Source organism: Rutidosis leptorrhynchoides, chromosome 7 (genome assembly GCF_046630445.1).
Source record: "Rutidosis leptorrhynchoides isolate AG116_Rl617_1_P2 chromosome 7, CSIRO_AGI_Rlap_v1, whole genome shotgun sequence".
In the NCBI taxonomy this organism is placed as follows: Eukaryota; Viridiplantae; Streptophyta; class Magnoliopsida; order Asterales; family Asteraceae; genus Rutidosis; species Rutidosis leptorrhynchoides.
In genome coordinates, this window is record NC_092339.1 from 19487859 (window position 1) to 19506261 (window position 18403).

An 18403-nucleotide genomic window follows, 5' to 3' on the forward strand; every position below is an offset into this window, starting at 1 on the left:
CTTTGGTTCAATTTCTATAACTATAACAATCTTATTTCGAGTGATGATCTTACTTGAATTTGTTTTCGTGTCATGATTCTGCTTCAAGAACTTTCAATCCATCCAAGGATCCTTTGAATCTAGATCCATTTGTCTCTTTTCCAGTAGGTTTATCCACAAAACTTGAGGTAGTAATGATGTTCTTAACATCATTCGATTCATACATATAAAGCTATCTTATTCGAAGATTTAAACTTGTAATCACTAGAACATAGTTTAGTTAATTCTAAACTTGTTCGCAAACAAAAGTTAATCCTTCTAACTTAACTTTTAAAATCAACTAAACACATGTTCTATATCTATATTATATGCTAACTTAATGATTTAAAATCAGAAAACACGAAAAACACCGTAAAACTGGATATACGCCGTTGTAGTAACACCGCGGGCTGTTTTGGGTTAGTTAATTAAAAACTATGATAAACTTTGATTTAAAAGTTGTTCTTCTGGAAAAATGATTTTTCTTATGAACATGAAATTATATCCAAAAATCATGGTTAAACTCAAAGTGGAAGTATGTTTTCCAAAATGGTCATCTAGACGTCGTTCTTTCGACTGAAATGACTACCTTTACAAAAATGACTTGTAACCTATAATTCCGACTATAAACCTATACTTTTTCTATTTGGATTCTTAAATTAGAGTTCAATATGAAACCATAGCAATTTGATTCACTCAAAACGGATTTAAAATGAAGAAGTTATTGGTAAAACAAGGTTGGATATTTTTGATCTTTTTAGCTACGGAAAATGTTTAACAAATCCATACAAATCATATCCTAGCTAACTTATATTGTATTATACATGTATTCTAATATATTATGTAATCTTGGGATACCATAGACACGTTTGCAAATGTTTTGACATATCATATCGACCCATGTATATATATTATTTGGAACAACCATAGACACTCTATATGCAGTAATGTTGGAGTTAGCTAAACAGGGTTGAGGTTGATTCCAATAATATATATACTTTGAGTTGTGATCTAGCCTGAGACGTGTATACACTGGGTCATGGATTGATTCAAGATAATATATATCGATTTATTTCTGTACATCTAACTGTGGACAACTAGTTGTAGGTTACTAACGAGGACAGCTGACTTAATACACTCAAATCTTTAAAACGTAATAAAAATGGTTGTAATTATATTTTGAACATACTTTGATATATATGTATATATTGTTATAGGTTTGTGAATCAACCAGTGGCCAAGTCTTACTTCCCGACGAAGTAAAAATCTGTGAAAGTGAGTTATAGTCCCACTTTTAAAATCTAATATTTTTGGGATGAGAATACATGCAGGTTTTATAAATGATTTACAAAATAGACACAAGTACGTGAAACTACATTCTATGGTTGAATTATCGAAATCGAATATGCCCCTTTTTATTAAGTCTGGTAATCTAAGAATTAGGGAACAGACACCCTAATTGACACGAATCCTAAAGATAGATCTATTGGGCCTAACAAACCCCATCCAAAGTACTGGATGCTTTAGTACTTCGAAATTTATATCATATCCGAAGGGTGTTCCGGAATGATGGGGATATTCTTAAATATGCATCTTGTTAATGTCGGTTACCAGGTGTTCACCATATGAATGATTTTTATCTCTATGTATGGGATGTGTATTGAAATATGAAATCTTGTGGTCTATTGTTACGTTTTGATATATATAGGTTAAACCTATAACTCACCAACATTTTTGTTGACGTTTAAAGCATGTTTATTCTCAGGTGAATACTAAGAGCTTCCGCTGTTGCATACTAAAATAAGGACAAGATTTGGAGTCCATGTTTGTATGATATTGTGTAAAAACTGCATTCAAGAAACATATGTCGATGTAATATATTTCTATTGTAAACCATTATGTAATGGTCATGTGATAGATGTCTACCTCTAGCACAAATCCTATTGACTCACCTAATAATAACGAAGAGTCGAATATATATTGGCAAGATTCACAAGTTCCCGAAGAACCGGAAGAAGAGGAAACGGAACCGGAAGAAGAGGAACCGGAAGAAGAGGAACCAGAAGAAGAGGAACCGGAAGAAGAAGAGGTTCCGGAGGGGGGAATAGTAGGAACCACAGAAAATCGGTCAAATAAAAGAAAATCCTCAACTAATGGACCAAAGTTAATAATGGTCAATGGTGTTTCCGCTAAGGAAGCAAAATATTGGGAAAATTACCAATTTTCCGATGAATCGGATCCTGATGAGGATTCCGATGATGTTATAGAAATTACCCCGACCCAATTTAATGAGGCAAAAGAAAATAATAAGGGAAAAGGCATCAAAATAGAGAAATCTGATTCCGACCCCGATGAACTTTATATGTACCGTCAACACCCGTATTTTCAATATCGTGACAATAACCCGGGAACCTCTAAACCACCAGGTTTTTCTAAACCAATGTGGAAAACGACGACTCGTATTAGAGGAACATCATATATCCCTAGAAGATTAGGAAAAAGAACCAAGTTCGAAGAAGAAGAAACTAGTGATTCTGATTAGAGGGGTGTGAGCATGTTGTGTAATAAATGTATTGTAGTGTGCTTGTACTTTTATGTTCTATGTAAAAATTGCTTGTATTGTTTGTTTTTACGAATCTAATCCTTGTCTATTTTACAGTATAAAAACAAAATGGACGTTAAGGGTAGACAACCGAATATTTTAGAAGACCTACCAGAGGATATCATTGAGGAAATCTTGTCGAGAGTCGGTCAGAATTCATCAGTACATTTAGTTATGGCAAAATTAACCAGTCAAACATTTGAAAGACTTTCCAGAAATGCCTTAGTTTATAAAAGGCTTTCCTTTGATAGGTGGGGTATATCACATTGGGGAGACCGTAAGTTACGCCGTGTTTTCTTTAAAGCATTAAATGCAGGGAACCCAAATGCAATCTTACGCTACGGGTTAAGAACCTATTTTGATTCAACATATCCCAACATAGGATTTCGTGAATTAGAAAGAGCTTCTAACATGCAACATAAAGAAGCATGTTACGCTTACGGGTTAGTGATGTTCGCTTCTTACCAAAGTGAGAAAAAGAACATCGGATTGCAACTTTTAAATAAGACCTTCCCACAAGTGACGGATTCAGTAGTTGGGGTTAGAAACAAGGTTTTTAGATTATTACGGGGCTGTTGGACATTACGAAACCCTGGTAATTTTAACGAAATTACAACATGCTGCCTAGCCAATGGTCATAACGGTTATTTTCCACAAGACCAAGGATGGGAAGTCGTCTTAGTAAAACCAGAATGCATGACTCGTTTCTGGACTTATGAATTACGTGTCTTTATTTCCTTTGCTGAACAACTTGCGTATTAACTAAATTTATCTTCAAAACTGTATTGTATCATAGTGTACTATGTTTCATGTTATATGTAATATAGCGAAGTTGTAAGTTTGAAGAATATTTGTATGTGATATATTATTATAATCAGTTTTTCATATGGAATTGTAGTAGTTGAATTGTATATTAGCTACTAAGTATGAACTTAACGGGTAGATAGTACCCGAATTTAAACTTATAAAACGCTAATATGAGGAAAAAGCTTTTATAAATGAGTTCATATTATGCTACGAGATACTATTGACTACTCTTAATATTCTGTATGATTAAATTATTTTATTTGACTATTTTAAAGGAAATGGCACCGACTACTCGACACACCTTGAATATGAGCGAAGAGGAATTTCGTGAATTTCTTGCTTCAAACATAGCCGCAGTACAGGCCGCGCTACATACCAACAATAACTCTGAATCTAGCAATACAGCTAACGGCGCAAGAAATCATGTAGGATGCTCCTACAAGGAATTCACTGCCTGCAAACCTTCAGAATTTGATGGGATCGAAGGACCAATCGGATTGAAACGGTGGACCGAGAAAGTTGAATCGGTGTTTGCCATAAGTAAGTGTGCTGAAGGAGACAAAGTGAAGTACGCTACGCATACCTTCATAGGTATTGCGTTAACATGGAGGAATACCTATCTAGAGCAAGTGGGACAAGATGCTGCTTACGCGCTAGCGTGGTCAGCATTCAAGCATTTGATGAACGTGAAGTACCGTCCGAGAACCGAGGTCAATAAGCTCAAGTCAGAACTTAGAGGGTTACGAACACAGGGATTTGATATTACTTCGTACGAAAGACAATTCACAGAATTGTGCCTATTGTGTTCGAGAGCGTTCGAAGATGAGGAAGAGAAGATCGACGCGTTTGTGAAAGGGTTACCGGAGAGAATCCAAGAAGATATAAGTTCACACGAGCCTGCCTCCATACAAAAAGCATGTAGAATGGCTCACAACTAATGAACCAGATTGAGGGAAAAATTAAAGAACAGACGGCCGAAGAGGCCAACGTGAAGCTAGTCAAAAGAAAGTGGGAGGAAAACGGTGATAAGAGTCACCAAAACAACAACAACTATCCCAACAATCGCAACATCAATCGCAACTATAACAAACGGTAAAATAACAACAACTACAACAATCATCCCAACAACAATAACAACCGCAACAACAACAATAATCAGAAGCAGCTATGCCAAAGGTGTGAAAAGTATCACTCGGGGTTCTGCACCAAATTTTGCAACAAGTGTAAAAGAAATGGTCATAGCGCGGCGAAGTGTGAGGTCTACGGACCAGGGGTTAACAGAACGAAAGGAACAAATGGTGTCGGAACGAGTAATGGTAGAGCAAGTAGTGTCGGAGCAAGTTATGCCAATGTAGTTTGTTATAAATGTGGAAAACCGGGCCACATTATTAGGAATTGCCCGAACCAGGAGAACACGAATGGACAAGGCCGCGGAAGAGTTTTCAATATTAATGCGGCAGAGGCACAGGAAGACCCGGAGCTTGTTACGGGTACGTTTCTTATTGACAATAAATCTGCTTACGTTTTATTTGATTCGGGTGCGGATAGAAGCTATATGAGTAGAGATTTTTGTGCTAATTTAAGTTGTCCATTGACGCCGTTGGATAGTAAATTTTTACTCGAATTAGCAAACGGTAAATTAATTTCAGCAGATAATATATGTCGGGAGAGAGAAATTAAACTGGGGGATGAAACGTTTAAAATTGATTTAATACCAGTCGAGTTAGGGAGTTTTGATGTAATAATTGGCATGGACTGGTTGAAAAAGGTGAGAGCAGAGGTCGTTTGTTACAAAAATGCGATTCGCATTATGCGTGAAAAAGGAAAACCTTTAATGGTGTACGGATAAAAGAACAACGCGAAATTAAATCTTATTAGTAGTTTGAAGGTGCAAAAACTAATAAGAAAAGGTTATTACGTCATTCTAGCACACATCGAGGAAGTTAAACCTGAAGAAAAGAACATCAGTGATGTTCCCGTCGCAAAAGAATTTCTCGATGTATTTCCGAAAGAATTACCGGGACTACCTCCACATCGATCTGTTGAATTTCAAATAGATCTTGTACCAGGAGCTGCACCAATAGCTCGTGGTCCTTACAGACTCGTACCCAGCGAGATGAAAGAACTGCAAAGCCAACTATAAGAACTATTAGAACGTGGTTTCATTCGACCAAGCACATCACCATGGGGAACTCCTGTTTTGTTTGTCAAGAAGAAGGATGGTACATTTAGGTTGTGTATTGACTACAGAGAGTTGAATAAACTTACCATCAAAAACCGTTATCCACTGCCGAGAATTGACGACTTATTTGATCAACTACAAGGCTCGTCAGTTTATTCAAAAATCGATTTACGTTCTGGATATGATCAAATGCGAGTAAAGGAGGATGATATTCTAAAAACTGCTTTTAGGACGCGTTATGGTCATTACGAGTTTATGGTTATGCCGCTTGGATTGACTAACGCACCAGCTGTGTTCATAGACCTTATGAACCGAGTGTGTGGGCCATATCTTGACAAGTTTGTCATTGTTTTCATCGATAACATACTTATTTACTCAAAGAATGATCAAGAGCACGAAGAACATTTGAGAAAAGTGCTAGAAGTATTGAGGAAAGAAAAACTGTACGCTAAGTTTTCAAAGTGTGCATTTTGGTTGGAAGAAGTTCAATTCCTCGGTCACATAGTGAGCAAAGAAGGTATCCAGGTGGACCCGGCAAAGATCAAAATCGTTGAAAAGTGGGAAACCCCAAAAACTCTGAAGCATATAAGTCAATTTTTAGGATTGGCTGGTTACTACAGAAGATTCATCCAAGATTTCTCCAAAATAGCAAAACCCTTGACTGCATTAATGCATAAAGGGAAGAAATTTGAATGGAAGGATGAACAAGAGAAGGCGTTTCAGTTATTGAAGAAAAAGCTAACTACGGCACCTATATTGTCATTGCCTGAAGGGAATGATAATTTTGTGATTTATTGTGACGCATCAAAGCAACGTCTCGGTTGTGTATTAATGCAACGAACGAAGGTGATTGCTTATGCGTCTAGACAATTGAAGATTCACGAGCAAAATTATACAACTCACGATTTGGAATTGGGTGCTGTTGTCTTTGCATTAAAGACTTGGAGGCATTATTTATATGGGGTCAAAAGTATTATATATACCGACCACAAAAGTCTCCAACATATATTTAATCAGAAGCAACTGAATATGAGACAACGCAGGTGGATTGAACTGTTGAATGATTATAATTTTGAGATTCGATACCACCCGGGGAAGGCGATTATGGTAGCCGACGCTTTAAGTAGAAAGGACAGAGAACCTATACGGGTAAAAGCTATGAATATAATTATTCGTACTAACCTTACTACTCAAATAAAGGAGGCGCAACAGGGGGTTGTAAAAGAAGGAAAGTTGAAGAATGAGATACCCAAAGGATCAGAGAAACATCTTAATATCCGGGAAGACGGAACCCGATATAGGGCTGATAGAATTTGGGTACCAAGTTTTGGAGATGTGAGAGAAATGGTATTTAAGGAAGCACATAAAACTAGATATTCAATACATCCCGGAGTGGGGAAGATGTATAAAGATCTCAAGAAACACTTTTGGTGGCCGGGTATGAAAGCCGATATTGCTAAATATGTAGGAGAATGTTTGACGTGTTCTAAGGTCAAAGCTGAACATCAAAAACCATCAGGTCTACTACAACAACCTGAAATCCCAGAATGGAAATGGGAAAACATTACCATGGATTTCATTACTAAATTGCCAAGGACTGCAAGTGTTATGATACTATTTGGGTAATAGTTGATCGTCTCACCAAGTCAGCACACTTCCTGCCAATGAGAGAAGATGACAAAATGGAGAAGTTGGCGCGATTGTATTTGAAGGAGGTTGTCTCCAGACATGGAATACCCGTCTCTATTATCTCTAATAGGGATGGTAGATTTGTTTCAAGATTCTGGCAGATTTTGCAACAAGCATTGGGGACTCGTCTAGACATGAGTACTGCCTATCATCCACAAACTGATGGGCAGAGCGAAAGGACGATACAAACGCTTGAAGACATGCTATGGGCATGTGTTATTGATTTCGGAAACAGTTGGGATCGACACCTACCGTTAGCAGAATTTTCCTACAACAACAGTTATCATTCTAGTATTGAGATGGCGCCGTTTGAGGCACTTTATGGTAGAAAGTGCAGGTCTCCGATTTGTTGGAATGAAGTCGAGGATAGACAGATTACGGGTCCGGAGATAATACAAGAAACTACCGAGAAAATCATCCAAATTCAACAACGATTGAAAACCGCCCAGAGTTGACAAAAGAGCTACGCGGACAGTAAAAGAAAAGATATAGAGTTTGAAATTGGAGAAATGGTCATGCTTAAGGTTTCACCATGGAAAGGCGTTGTTCGATTTGGTAAACGGGGGAAACTAAATCCAAGGTGCATTGGACCATTCAAGATTATAGATCGTGTCGGACCAGTAGCTTACCAACTGGAGCTACCTCAACAACTCGCGGCTGTACATAACACTTTCCACGTCTCGAATTTGAAGAAATGTTTTGCTAAAGAAGATCTCACTATTCCGTTGGACGAAATCCAAATCAATGAAAAACTTCAATTCATTGAAGAACCCGTCGAAATAATGGATCGTGAGGTTAAGTGACTTAAGTAAAACAAGATACCGATTATTAAGGTTCGATGGAATGCTCATAGAGGACCCAAGTTCACCTAGGAGCATGAAGATAAGATGAAGAACAAATACCCGCATCTTTTTCCAGAAGATTCGTCAACACCTTCAACAGCTTAAAATTTCGGGACGAAATTTATTTAACGGGTAGGTACTGTAGTGACCCGAACTTTTCCATGTTTATATATATTAAATGAAATTGTTATCTACATGATTAAATGTTTCCAACATGTTAAGCAATCAAACTTGTTAAGACTTGATTAAATGAAATAAGTTTCATATAGACAATTGATCACCCGAGTTGAACGGCGATTCACGAACGTTACAAAATTGTAAAAACTACATGTTGTGGTATATATAGACATATATATATGGTTGACATAAGATTATGATGAGTAAGTATCTCACTAAATATATTAACAATGTGTGATATACATAAGAAATGAGATTACTAAGTTAAGAAACTCGAAATGATATATATAACGATTATCGTTATGATAACGTCTACTAAATACATATGTATCATACTAAGATATTGATACACTATGTTTAATCATGATAAATGATAAGTAAACATGTCATTAAGTGTATTAACAATGAACTACATATGTAAAAACAAGACTACTAACTTAATGATTTCGAAACGAGACATATATGTAACGATTATCGTTGTAACAACATTTAACTGTATATATATCATACTAAGATATATTAATATATCATAATTTCATGATAATGTAATAATTTAACATCTATTTAAATATAATAAACAATGGGTTAACAACATTTAACAAGATCGTTAACCTAAAGGTTTCAAAACAACATTTACATCTAACGACTAACGATGACTTAACGACTCAGTTAAAATGTATATACATGTAGTGTTTTATTATGTATTCATACACTTTTGAAAGACTTCAAGACACTTATCAAAATACTTCTACTTAACAAAAATACTTACAATTACATCCTCGTTCAGTTTCATCAACAATTCTACTCGTATGCACCCGTATTCGTACTCGTACAATACACAGCTTTTAGATGTATGTACTATTGGTATATACACTCCAATGATCAGCTCTTAGCAGCCCATTTGAGTCACCTAACACATGTGGGAACCATCATTTGGCAACTAGCATGAAATATCTCATAAAATTACAAAAATATGAGTAATCATTCATGACTTATTTACATGAAAACAAAATTACACATCCTTTATATCTAATCCATATACCAACGACCAAAAACACCTACAAACACGTTCATTCTTCAATTTTCTTCATCTAAGTGATCTCTCTCAAGTTCTATCTTCAAGTTCTAAGTGTTCTTCATAAATTCTATAAGTTCTAGTTTCATAAAATCAAGAATACTTCCAAGTTTGCTAGCTTACTTCCAATCTTGTAAAGTGATCATCCAACCTCAAGAAATCTTTCTTATTTACAGTAAGATATCTTTCTAATACAAGGTAATACTCATATTCAAACTTTGGTTCAATTTCTATAACTATAACAATATTATTTCGAGTGATGATCTTACTTGAATTTGTTTTCGTGTCATGATTCTGCTTCAAGAACTTTTAAGCCATCCAAGGATCCTTTGAAGCTAGATCTATTTGTCTCTTTTCCAGTAGGTTTATCCACAAAACTTGAGGTAGTAATGATGTTCTTCACATCATTCGATTCATACATATAAAGCTATCTTATTCGAAGGTTTAAACTTGTAATCACTAGAACATAGTTTAGTTAATTCTAAACTTGTTCGCAAACAAAAGTTAATCCTTCTAACTTAACTTTTAAAATCAACTAAACACATGTTCTATATCTATATTATATGCTAACTTAATGATTTAAAATCGGAAAACACGAAAAACACCGTAAAACTGGATATACGCCGTTGTAGTAACACCGCGGGCTGTTTTGGGTTAGTTAATTAAAAACTATGATAAACTTTGATTTAAAAGTTGTTCTTCTGGGAAAATAATTTTTCTTATGAACATGAAACTATATCCAAAAATCATGGTTAAACTCAAAGTGGAAGTATGTTTTCCAAAATGGTCATCTAGACGTCGTTCTTTCGACTGAAATGACTACCTTTACAAAAATGACTTGTAACCTGTAATTCCGACTATAAACCTATACTTTTTATATTTGGATTCTTAAATTAGAGTTCAATATGAAACCATAGCAATTTGATTCACTCAAAACGGATTTAAAATGAAGAAGTTATTGGTAAAACAAGATTGGATATTTTTGATCTTTTTAGCTACGGAAAATATTTAACAAATCTATACAAATCATATCCTAGCTAACTTATATTGTATTATACATGTATTTTAATATATTATGTAATCTTGGGATACCATAGACACGTTTGCAAATGTTTTGACATATCATATCGACCCATGTATATATATTATTTGGAACAACCATAGACACTCTATATGCAGTAATGTTGGAGTTAGCTATACAGGGTTGAGGTTGATTCCAAAAATATATATACTTTGAGTTGTGATCTAGCCTAAGACGTGTATATACTGGGTCGTGGATTGATTCAAGATAATATATATCGATTTATTTCTGTACATCTAACTGTGGACAACTAGTTGTAGGTTACTAACGAGGACAGCTGACTTAATACACTCAAATCTTTAAAACATAATAAAAATGGTTGTAATTATATTTTAATCATACTTTGATATATATGTACATATTTGTATAGGTTCGTGAATTGATCCGTGGCCAAGTCTTATTTCCGAGGAAGGAAATATCTGTGAAAGTGAGTTATAGTCCCACTTTTAAAATCTAATATTTTTGGGATGAGAATACATGCAGGTTTTATAAATGATTTACAAAATAGACACAAGTACGATGAAACTACATTCTATTGTTGAATTATCGAAATCGAATATGCCCCTTTTTATTAAGTCTGGTAATATAAGAATTAGGGAACAGACACCCTAATTGACGCGAATCCTAAAGATAGATCTATTGGGCCTAACAAACCCCATCCAAAGTACCGGATGCTTTAGTACTTCGAAATTTATATCATATCCGAAGGGTGTCCCGGAATGATGGGGATATTCTTATATATGCATCTTGTTAATGTCAGTTACCAGGTGTTCGCCATATGAATGATTTTTATCTCTATGTATGGGATATGTATTGAAATATGAAATCTTGTGGTCTATTGTTACGATTTGATATATATAGGTTAAACCTATAACTCACCAACATTTTTGTTGACGTTTAAAGCATGTTTATTCTCAGGTGAATATTAAGAGCTTCCGCTGTTGCATACTAAAATAAGGACAAGATTTGGAGTCCATGTTTGTATGATATTGTGTAAAAACTGGATTCAAGAAACATATGTCGATGTAATATATTTCTATTGTAAACCATTATGTAATGGTCGTGTGTAAATAGTATATTTTAGATTATCATTATTTGATAATCTACGTAATGTTTTTAAAACCTTTATTGATAAAATAAAGGTTATGGTTGTTTTAATAATGAATGGAGTCTTTGAAAAACGTCTCATTTGGAGGTCAAAACCTCGCAACGAAATCAATTAATATGGAACGTTTATAATCAATATGAACGGGACATTTCAGAATATGGGATAGTATATAATCGTGATGAGATACTCTGGAAATGAGAGAGAAAATAGTATTACGAATAGGTTCGCCGGTAAGTGCTTCAGGTTCTTCGCCAAGAGGGGAATGTGGTGGATGGAAGGGATCACCTTCTTCTTGTCTCCAATGATTAAGTAGGCTACGAACCCATCCCCAATTCATCCAGAATAGATGATGGCTAATTGGTTGATCCATTCCGATCACACTGCTTTCGGAACTTGAGTGGAAATCCATATCGGAATAGCTGTCGGAATCTAAGGAATTTGAACTAGATACAGGATCCATTTTGTGTAATCAAGGAAAAGATTTTTGGAATGAAATAGATTATAGGACTAATTTGGTACTCCTCAATACATAGTTTACATATACATTTATAATACCAGAATTCCATAAGTTACGGAGGATTTTAAGGAAGATGTCAAGCAAAGTTTACTGTAATAGATATGCCACGATATGAATTTTGTCTATATTATCTATGCAATCAATGCAATAAGACACGTTTAGACTTAAGATGATAGACAGGTAATTTCCGACAAGAAATGATAAGCAAACCTTTTGACATGCAGACACAGTCGAAGTCCAGACTTACTAATGCATCCTAACAACTATCAGTTAGACACACTAATGCATGACCTGATTCGCTAGGACCAACGCTCTGATACCAACTGTGACGATCGCTCCAAATCCATATGGACGAATACGTCATTCATCGATTTCATAGCGAGGTATTTGACCTCTATATGATACGTTTTATAAACATTGCATTCTTTTAAAAAGGTATACCATAAATGAATACTTAAATCCAAGGTTTTCGACATCTAATGATTTCTACATATAGACAATCACCGTAATAATGGTTTACAATAATAATTATGTTGATAATACAGTCAAAATAGATACATGGTGATGATTTTGAGAATGCAACGTTTTCTTGAAAAATATGTCATGTAAGACTCCATACACATAGCTTGTCTAACATATAAGCAAACAGCGGAAGACTTCTAGGAAACCTGAGAATAAACATGCTAACAAGTGTCAACACAAAGGTTGGTGAGTTCATAGTTTTAATGTATCGCATAATCTGTATATAAAGGTGGACCACAAGATTTCAGTTGTTTCATCCAGAAACGTTTATCAAATTATTCTACTAAATTGAGCACCCTGGTAACTAAACTTTAACGTCGATATAATAAGTACACCTATTTTAACATACATGCAACCATCATGTACAATACACGCAATCCAACGTGTACTAAACTCAAATAGCATACGTCTGTTTTATAGTTCAGGCTAGGGTTTCTATACCTGGAACAGACGGGGATGTCAAGCCCTATGGATCCATATACCTCTATTCGCGCCCATCGGTTCTTATAACCGACAGTTACTAGTTACCAAAGCTAAGGGATTTTCGGTTCAAACTCGGTGTAGAATTTAGTATGTACTTGTGTCCATTGCGTTTAAAATAAATTGCATGTATTCTCAGCCCAAAAATATATTGCAAAAGCAATTAAAAAGGGATTAATGAAACTCACCTTAGCAGCATATAAAGTCGTTCACCAAAATGTGACCGAAACTCGGATTACCAAATAACCGTAGATCTCAACCTAGAGAACATATGTTGGTCAATAAATGTCTATCAAGCTAGGTCAGGTCATAGTGTATCACAATCCTAATGCTCAAGATCGACATACAAAAGTTATCCAAAGTCGTTTCAAAAAGTCAATTTTGACAATAGTTCAACAAAACGAGATGTGCCTTATATAAGGATTCATTTACTCGGCTGGTAATATTCAAAAATCCAATTTATCAATCTTACAAACAAGTTGTTTAAATATTAATTGTAGATTCAAAAGCAATTCCAATTAACGTCAATCATAATTCAGTTGACCATATCTTTTAATTCGTTCATCGAAATTACGCGATTTCTAAATGAAAAGTTATTGATTTTTCGTCAGCTTTCCAAAAACATACATATCATATACCTTTTATCAGTAATATATGTATTTAATTCGTGATTCATCATAACTATCTAACGATGAAATTTTGCATACAAGCATGCATAAACATATATACTCGAGCACTAGACATGTATACACTATTAATATATAAAAGAAAAGATATGAATGCTCATGTATCAATATTGTGATTCAATATTGCAAGAAAGTATGTAGACGCAACAGAGATGATAAACACTAGGTTTGACTTGCAAACAATACCCACAAATATTACCCATAACCTCCATAGCTATAACCCATAATTTCCTTAGCTCTATCCCTTTCGAAAAGCTTGTTTTGAAGTGACACGCTCATGACCTCGTCGTAGTATTTTATGTATAATAATAATAATAATAATAATGATAATAATAATAATAATAATAATAATAATAATAATAATAATAATAATAATAATAATAATAATAATAATAATAATAATAATAATAATAATAATAATAATAATAATAAAAATAATAATAATAATAATAATAATAATAATAATAATAATAATAATAATAATAATAATAATAATAATAATAATAATAATAATAATATATAAAGAGAGCAGAGGGATGTGAGGATATGTGTGTGTGTAATCGAGCAAAAACGGATTCAATTTATAGACCTTTCCTGAAATCTGACCCCATGCAATCGCATGGGTTTTATGCCTATTTCCCATGCGATCGCATGGCCCCAAAATCCAGCTCACAATTTTTTTTTGTTTTGCTTGTCGACATAATTAAATATAATATATATAATATATATAATTTAATTTAATTAATTATATAATATATTATATTCTCTTGTCTAGTTGACTTGTAATTTTTGTTCCGATAGGTCGTACGTCATCACTCGACTTATGTCCTGGTTCCGGTTTTTCGAACGTCCTTTCGTACACTGAGAAAACTGGCACTTTACCTTTCTTGACTCGTACATTTGTCAAAATATAGACTGAACTATCCATAAACTATATCACTCGAAATATAACTTATACATTCGAGTGTTTTAGTCATTTACTTCTATAAATCATCGTCTCGTTATCTATCAAAGTATATTTAATAATATTGTTTTAAATCAAAACGTTTAATAACCAAGTTAATATTCATAAACACGTTTTAAATACACATCGCAAGTTATTCATACAATTACAATTCCAACTTATCATATATATTCAAATAGATATTTAAACCAATAAGTTTTATGTACAGTATCATACAATTAAAACTTTGTTACGCTTTCAAGTTATAGTGTATATATGTATCTTTTTACATATAATTGTTCGTGAATCGTCGAGAACAGTCGATGGGTAATTAAATAGTTCAAAAATTTTGAGATTCAGTTTTACAGACTTTGCTTATCGTGTCGGAAACATTAAATCATATCGAGAATTTGGTTCAAAATAAGTCGAAATTTTCCGGGTCATCACAACTTATATATTTCCTTATTTAATTAAATAAATCCATTTTATATATAAAATATAAATATAGTCAAGTTATATATATTAAATATATTTTTATATGAAAACCATTTGTTTGTGAAATCAATAATTTTGATGATACTAATATTGGTAATAATAGTGATAAAGGTGATAATAATGATATTAATAAAATTAATGATATTAATAATAATAATGCTACAGAGTTGTATTATAATAACTATGATAACAATAATTGTAATAGTTGTAATAATTCTTTTTAATCATTTTCATAATAATATTTGTATCTAAAATTTCTATATTTGATATCTTAACTGTATTATTAAAACCTTTATATTCATAGTCATAAAAATCATAATTTTCGTGTTTAATTTATAACTTATGATTATGATTATAGTTTCTTATAATATTAGTTTGTAATCATAATCATAATCTACATGTATTCATATAATTATAATCAATTTCCTAATTTTTATTATAACACTTTTTATTATATATTAACATGTTTAGTATTCTTGAAACCATTATAATATTACTAGCAATAATAATATAATAATATTACTATAAATAATAATATTAGTAGTGATAATTTTAAATGATAATACTAATATAGTAGATAATAATAACTAACATAATAATGATAATGATATAACAAGTATTAATGTTAATAATAATAATAATTTACTTATTAATAATAACTATAATTAATAATAATACTAATAATCGTCATAACTTCACTATTAGTAATAATAATAATACTAATAATTATAATTCTAATAATAATTATAATCAAATTAATGATAATACTAGTGATAATAATTATAACAATAATAACAATAAAAATAATAATAAACATAATAATAACTAATAATAATAATAATAATAATAATAATAATGGAAATAAAAATAAGAGTGTATACCCCTTTAAAAGCTTTTTCTAAAAAGAAATGCTCTGGACCGGGCTCGAACTCGTGACTTTCCGCTCACCCGCAAACACCCTCACCATCTGAACCATCAAGTTTTTCCGTTTTATATTTCGTTTTATTTTGTTTTAACTCGTACGTTCCTGTTTCCATTTATCTTCTTCTTCATCATATATTTCGATCGACCAATAATCAAAATCAACATAATTAATACAAACAAGGATTTGGATCCTTCAACAGAATCATAATTAATCCACAAGTGTTTGTGTTAATCATTAAACGAAAGAAAAATAAATAAATAAACAGAAAATGCTGCTGCTGTATTCGCGTTTTAAAAAAAAATCCAAACATCAAACTCAAATTATTGAACGTTTTAGCCAACGATTCCTAAATAAGATAAGTTCTAAATCGATCTTAGAAACTTCCCAACCCTCAATTTAATCTGAAACATTGTATTAAACTCGAATTTTATGATGAACACATTAGTTGACCTTTTGATAAACAAACTTTGACTCCAAAATTCAGGATCGATATAACGATTTGAAATCTGAGACTTTGCAGAAAGATTGAGTAATATATTCCTAACAAAACCTCATTTATAGATTTTAAAATTAAGTACGAAATCGAGTTTTTGATAAAATGGTTCACGAACAGGGTAACGAGCTGTTTTTCTTGAATTTCTTTATTAAAAATCAATCAATTAAAACAGATGAAGATAATAATTGATAATTAAAATGTGAAGTTGATTGAGTGTGTCCATATCCTTGATTAAAGCCTTTGATTTATAACCATTTGATCGACAAGAAAAATATTTGATCAGTACGAAAATAAATAAAAAAATATAAAGTTAGATTGTGATTCCCCAATAGTAGTACGTTCGATTTGGGTGTTTAACCTTTTCAGAGACAAAACAAAATTTGTGATGGCTTGATTAAGATGTGAAACAAATTCTGAATATATATATATATATATATATATTCAGAATATATATATATATATATATATATATATATATATATATATATATATATATATATATATATATATATATATATATATATATATATATATATATATATATATATATATATATATATATATAGTGGTAGGATCAAGAGGGAAGTAACCAATCGGGGGGAAGCGGGGGGAAGCAATTTTTTTTTTTTCATTTTTTGAAAAAACTTTGTTCACGAACATTATAGATTGGATGAAAATAAGAACATTTAGAAAAGACACTTCGTGATGAATGTTATTATTTTGGCGGAAAAATGCTCGAAGAAGTAATATATAATAATATATAATAATTATCGTGTTTTTCGAGCGTATGTTGAGGTTTTAGACATTAGGGTTTAGATATTAGGGTTTAGATATTAGGGTTTATAGGGTTTAGATATTAGGGTTTAGAAATTTAGGCTTTAGGGTTTAGATTTAGAATTTAGATTTAGGATTTAGATTGAGTTTTTAACACGAACGGTTTAGAGTTTAGGGTTTAGGGTTTGGTGTTTTGGGTTTATGGAATAAACCCAAAACACCAAACACTAAATCCTAAACCCTAAACTCTAAATCGGACTAAATTTTACTTCACAAAACATGAAAAAAAACGTTAACATTCTTCGCGAACAATATTATCTTGAATGTCGATCGTTTTCCCGCCAAAATAATAACATTCATCACGAAGTGTCTTTTCTAAATGTTCTTATTTTCATCCAATCTATAATGTTCGTGAACAAAGTTTTTTCTAAAAACGAATTTTTTTTTTTGCTTCCCCCCGCTTCCCCCCGATTGGTTACTTCCCCATTGATCCTGCCCCTATATATATATATATATATATATATATATATACGATTATATATAATTTGTATTATTTGTATTATTAAATAAATAAATATATATTAATACTAATAATAATTATATAAATAATAATAATAAAATTATTAATAATGATAATAATATCAATAATTCTAATAATAATAAATTTATTAATATTACTATTAATTATTAGATTAATAATAATTATAATAACATTGAATTATATTAACTAAAATTAATAATAACATTATTACTGATAATAATTTGTATTTATATGTCTTGTTTATATCTAATTCTTGAATTTTGGTCTATAACATGTATAAATATTAATGTTATTAATAATACTAATAATAATATTAATAATAATAATAATAATAATAATAATAATAATAATAATAATAATAATAATAATATTAAACTATGATAATTACAAACTATTATTACTATCAAAAATGATAATTTGAATAAATTTAATTACTAATAATG